Source organism: Primulina tabacum, chromosome 8, assembly GCF_025594145.1.
Source record: "Primulina tabacum isolate GXHZ01 chromosome 8, ASM2559414v2, whole genome shotgun sequence".
In the NCBI taxonomy this organism is placed as follows: Eukaryota; Viridiplantae; Streptophyta; class Magnoliopsida; order Lamiales; family Gesneriaceae; genus Primulina; species Primulina tabacum.
In genome coordinates, this window is record NC_134557.1 from 25,008,216 (window position 1) to 25,014,215 (window position 6,000).

Consider the following 6,000-nt stretch of genomic DNA (forward strand, 5'->3'; position numbering starts at 1 on the left):
CTTTGTTTATAGATTCATATTCAAGCCTTTAAGATAGGTGAGTCATTTGATAGATTCTCCAAATAACTAGACGTTCGGTGGTGTCGACGCTTCGGATCATAATCACTCCGATTGTAGATATTCGATACAGTCAGGACCCAAGTCTAGGAATAAGATGTAACGCCACCCCGAATGGGAGAGTAGGTGGGAGACCTGTTACATCTTATTCACACCGGGATCCCTAGATTTAGATACGAGTTGAGTCATGATATGAGTTTGAATAATATGAATTACGTTTCCTAGATTATTGGACGTATTGTTATTGATTATGTGCATGATTGTTTTATCTGTATTCACTAATGTGTCATAATTACCGATTCATGTATTATGATTCTGTATGTAATAACATGACATGCATGTATACATGTTTTATACTGGGATTTGTTCTCACCGGAGTTTCCGACTGTTGTTGTGTCTGTATGTGTGCATAACAACAGGTAGGGCAGGATCTGGGTCGCAACAGATATGAGAGAGGGATATAGCATGGTGATCACGGGCATAGCAGATGTACTAGTAGTTGTACTTTTGTCATGTATTGTATTTGAATACTGGTTTGCTTGAATATGTACTGGATAAGACATGTATATTATGTTTGTAGAAATAAAATAAATGAAGACCTTGTGCATGTTTATATACATTTAAATTAATGTTAAAAGCAAAAATTTGACCCACATTTTCTAGCAAAGATCCAACTAATCCCAAAAAGAATCGAGTTAGAGCCCGGGTCCCCACAACAGGTGGTATCAGAGCAGTAGGTTCTGTAGACTGAGATAGAATAGAATGAGCGGGGTAGATCGAGTCTTCTTCCTTGCTTTTGTTGTGCTAGCATGATTTATTGCTTTCCCTATTACATGTTGTATTGTTATCTGAATGGATTTACAGCAAGTGCTTATAAAGACTAAATCAGAACCGATTCTAGATCAGAGGTATATGATCAGAGGAGGGCTGAGACATATTGTATAGATTGTGTATTAATCCGTTTGATATTCAGATATGCCGCCTCGATGAGTACATCAACCAGCAGCAGGTCGGGCACCAGAACAGGGCAGTACATACAGTGATTCGATGGACGTGACTGCTACACCAATGGAGACTTTGCTTAAACGGTTTCAGTCTTTCCGACCACCGACACTGAAAGGCACAGAAAATGCAGTTGAATGTGAAAGTTGGCTAGAGGATATCGAGATGTTATTCGAATCCCTTGAGTACACTGATGACCGACGAGTGAAATTAGTTGGGCACCAATTGCAAGATGTAGCAAAGAATTGGTGGATTACTATGAAGAGAGCATTAGAGCACCGTGGCACACAGATTACTTGGAAGGTGTTCGAGACTGAGTTCTATCAGCAATTCTTCCCGGGGTCATACCGAAAAGACAAGGGTGCCAAGTTCGCCAATCTGAGGCAGGGACAATTGAACATCGAAGAGTATGTTGCCAAGTTTTCGTCATTGCTCAGATTTGCTCCTCATGTTGCCGAGAATGAAGAGGCCGTTGCGGATCAGTTTATAAATGGCTTGAATCCTAGACATCTTTACTTTGGTGAATACCGGTAGGCCCAACAACTTTACTGATGCGTTGAACCGTGCCAAGGGAGCGGAAGCTGGATTACTGAGACAACGAAGCATTCCCTATGTCACTCCGACTCCTAGACCGCCACTACCTTCCGTTCAACCCCCTCCTCGATTTGAGAGCGGTGGTAGCAGCAGTGGAAGAAAAGATCAGTTGAAAGCGAAGGGAAAACAGTTTAAGAGATCAGGGAGCAGCTCGTCGAGCTCCAGTGGGTCACGACAGAGAGGTCTTGGCCAGAGAACAGAATATACAGGTTTGTATTGCAGTTCTTTTGGAGGTAGGCATGCCACCGAGCAGTGTCAGGGTGTGATGGACAGATGTAACATATGTAGGCAACAGGGACATTTTGCCAAGGTCTGTCCACAGAGGGGTTCACAGAGATCTCAGGGTGCAGGGTCTTCTGCATCAGTAGCTCAGCCTGAGAGGCAAGCTTCGTCTGTCCACTCCTTCCAGCCAACCCCTACACCGACTCAGCCTCGAGCCAGAGGTATCCAAACAGTGAGCCAGCCTCCCAGACAACAGGCTCAGGTGTTTGCATTGACAGAGGAGCAAGCTCAAGATGCACCGGACGATGTGATCGCAGGTAACTGTTTTCTTTGCAGTTATTCTGCCTATGTTTTGATAGATACGGGTGCATCTCATACATTTATTTCTGAGCGCTTTGCATTGTTGCATGCTTTGCCTGTCGAGTCCTTAACTGCTGTAGTGTCTATTTCTTCTCCGTTGGGAAGTGGGTCTTATATCTGTGACTTCAGTTAGACATTGTATACTACAGTTTGAGGGGCATGAAATTGATTTGGATTGTATTGTACTTGGGATAGCTGATTTTGATTGTATTGTTGGGATTGATATGTTAACCAAGTACCGAGCCACTGTAGACTATTTCCAGAAGATTGTCAAGTTCAGACCAGAGATGACTGACGAGTGGAAATTCTACGGGAAAGGTTCCAGATCTCGGATTCCCTTAGTGTCTGTTTTAACTATGACCAGATTGTTGCAAAAAGGAGCAGAGGGGTTCCTTATATATTAAGTAGATCTACTGAAGTCGGGCCCAGTATTGGCAGATCTGCCAGTGGTACGTGAATTTGCTGATGTATTCCCAGACGAGATTCCAGGGTTACCTCCAGCTCGAGAGGTAGATTTCAGTATTGATCTCATACCAGGTACAGCTCCTATATCTCGAGCTCCGTACAGAATGACACATATTGAACTGAAAGCACAACTTGAAGATTTGTTGGCCAAGGGTTACATCAGACCAAGTGTATCTCCTTGGGGCGCACCAGTGCTATTTGTACGAAAGAAAGATGGTTTGATGCTGTTGTGTATTGATTACCGACAACTGAACAAAGCAACGGTGAAGAATAAATATCCATTGCCGCGTATCGACGATTTATTTGATCAATTGCAGGGATCCTCCGTTTATTCAAAGATTGATTTGAGATCCGGATATCACCAGCTGCGAGTACGAGATGTTGATATACCAAAGACAGCATTCCGAACCAGGTATGGACATTACGAGTTTATTGTCATGCCTTTTGGTTTAACGAATGCACCAGCGGTGTTTATGGGATTGATGAACCGTGTCTTCCAGAGGTATCTAGATGAATTTGTTATTGTTTTCATTGATGATATTCTGGTTTACTCGAGAAATGAGACTGATCATGCCGAGCACTTAAGAATTGTATTATAGACATTGAGAAATGAGAGATTATATGCTAAATTGTCAAAGTGCGAGTTTTGGCTGAGACAGGTTATGTTTTTGGGGCATATCATATCTGGAGACGGTATTTCTGTGGATCCGAGTAAAGGTGAAGCTGTAATCAGTTGGCCGAGACCGACTTCTAGGCCAGAGATACGCAGTTTCATGGGTCTAGCAGGCTATTACCGATGATTTATCCGAGATTTCTCCAGTATAGCAAAGCCAATTTTATAGTTGACACAGAAAAATGCGCCTTTTGTGTGGTCTGAAGCATGTGAGTCTAGCTTCTTGGAGTTGAAGAAACGACTGACTAGTGCTCCAGTATTGATGATACCTTCAGGTACGGGTGATTTTGTCGTATATTGTGATGCATCTCACAGGGGATTAGGATGTGTTCTTATGCAGCGAGGACATGCGATCGCGTATGCCTCGAGACAACTGAAGCCACACGAGATTCGATACCCAATTCATGATCTTGAATTGGCGGCTATTGTTTTTGCATTGAAGATTTGGCGTCATTATCTTTACGGCGAGAAATTTGAGATCTACTCTGATCACAAGAGCCTAAGATATTTGTTTTGTCAGTCAGAGTTGAACATGAGACAGCGTAGATGGCTCGATTTGTTGAAAGATTTTGATTGCGAGATCAAATACTATCCAGGGAAGTCAAATGCAGCAACAGATGCCATGAGTCGAAAGGTATGTGCTTTATCCTTATCGACGATAGGTGTTTCGAATTTAGTTGAAGATTGCTGTTTGTCTGGTTTAGCATTTGACACAGATAGTAGACCATTGAAACTTGCTATGATTCAAGTTGAGCCAGATTTGATTATGAGAATCAAGGAAGCCCAAAGAACTGATCAGGATGTGCAGAAGTCGATTGATATGGTCAGATCAGGACATCAGTCTGAGTATCGGTACATGATTTTGTTCTGTATGTGAATAACCGTATTGTAGTGCCAGATGTTCCAGAATTGAAACAACAGATTATGTCAGAAGCGCATTGTAGTCGGTTTAGTATTCATCCTGGTGGCAGAAAAATGTACAACGATTTGAAGACACAATTCTGGTGGACACAGATGAATTCAGATATTGCAGAATTCGTGTCTAAGTGCTTGAATTGCCAACAGGTAAAGGCCGAGAGAAAGAAGCCCGGAGGTTTACTTCAAAGTTTATCTATTCCTGAGTGGAAATGGGATCACATTTCCATGGATTTCGTGATGAAGTTACCTCGATCATCCCGGGGCTGTGATGCGATTTGGGTCATTATTGACAGATTAACCAAATCAGCGTGTTTTATTCCATACAGAATGACATATCGACACGATCAGATGGCAGAGTTGTATGTCAGAGAGGTAGTTAGATTGCATGGTGTGCCGAAGTCTATCGTATCAGATCGTGATCCACGATTCACTTCACACTTTTGGCACAGTTTGCAGCAGGCTTTAGGTATGACATTGCACCTGAGTACTGCCTATCATCCCCAGACAGATGGACAGTCAGAGCGGACTATCCAGACTTTAGAGGACATGTTGAGAGCTGTAGTGCTAGATTTCGGCACTAGTTGGCAAGATTCACTGTCACTTTGTGAATTCTCGTACAACAACAGCTATCAGACGAGCATTGAGATGGCTCCGTTTGAAGCCTTGTATGGCAAGAAGTGCAGATCTCCGTTGTACTGGGATGATATATCTGATGTACCAGAACTTGGGCCTGATATGATTCGTGAAATGACTGAGAAGGTAAAGATAATCCAGAAGAGAATGAAGACGGCACAGGATAGACAAGCCAAGTATCCCAATATCAGACGTAGACCGTTAGTATTTGAACAAGGAGACAGAGTGTTTTTGAAGATTTCTCCTTTCAGAGGCATTGTCAGATTTGGCAAGCGTGGAAAGTTGTCTCCTAGATACATCGGTCCTTACGAGATTCTTGAGAAGATTGGCGATCGAGCATATCGACTGGCTCTTACTTCTTCTTTATCTGGGATACATGACGTTTTTCATGTATCGATGTTGCGTAGATATATGCCAGATATTTCTCATGTCATTCAGCCTGACGAAGCCGAGCTTGATCAGACGTTGAGTTATGTTGAGCAACCGATACAGATTCTTGATCGGAAAGAGAAGCAGCTCAGAACGAAGACTATTCCACTTGTAAAAGTCCAGTGGAGTCGTCATGGCATCGAGGAAGCGACTTGGGAGACAGAAGCAGATATGAGACAGAGATATCCCGAGCTATTTCTATGACGTGAGTATTTATTCAGTTTTAATTATTTTGCATCTTGTATATACTTCGATTGATTGAAGTCGATTTCGAGGACGAAATCATTTCTTAGAGGGGGAGAAATGTAAGGCCCGAGAATTGGATTATCATAATCAGACTTTTTTTGTTGATAATTAAAGGGATTGTAGACGTATTGTATCGGACCGGAAGAGACGGAAAAGTAGATGCAATTTTTGGTGTGAGATGAGCTCGGCGCATATGCGCCACCAGTCCGGCACATATGCGCGACATTTCCAGAAACATTGGCGCACATGCGCGAGTAGATACGCGCATATGCGTGAAATTTCCAAAAACATTGGCGCACATGCGCGAGTAGATAAGCGCATATGCGCGACACGTCCAGAATCTTTGCGCGAGATGAAGCGTGCATATGCGCGAGGAGTTAAGATTGACATTGCCGAGACCA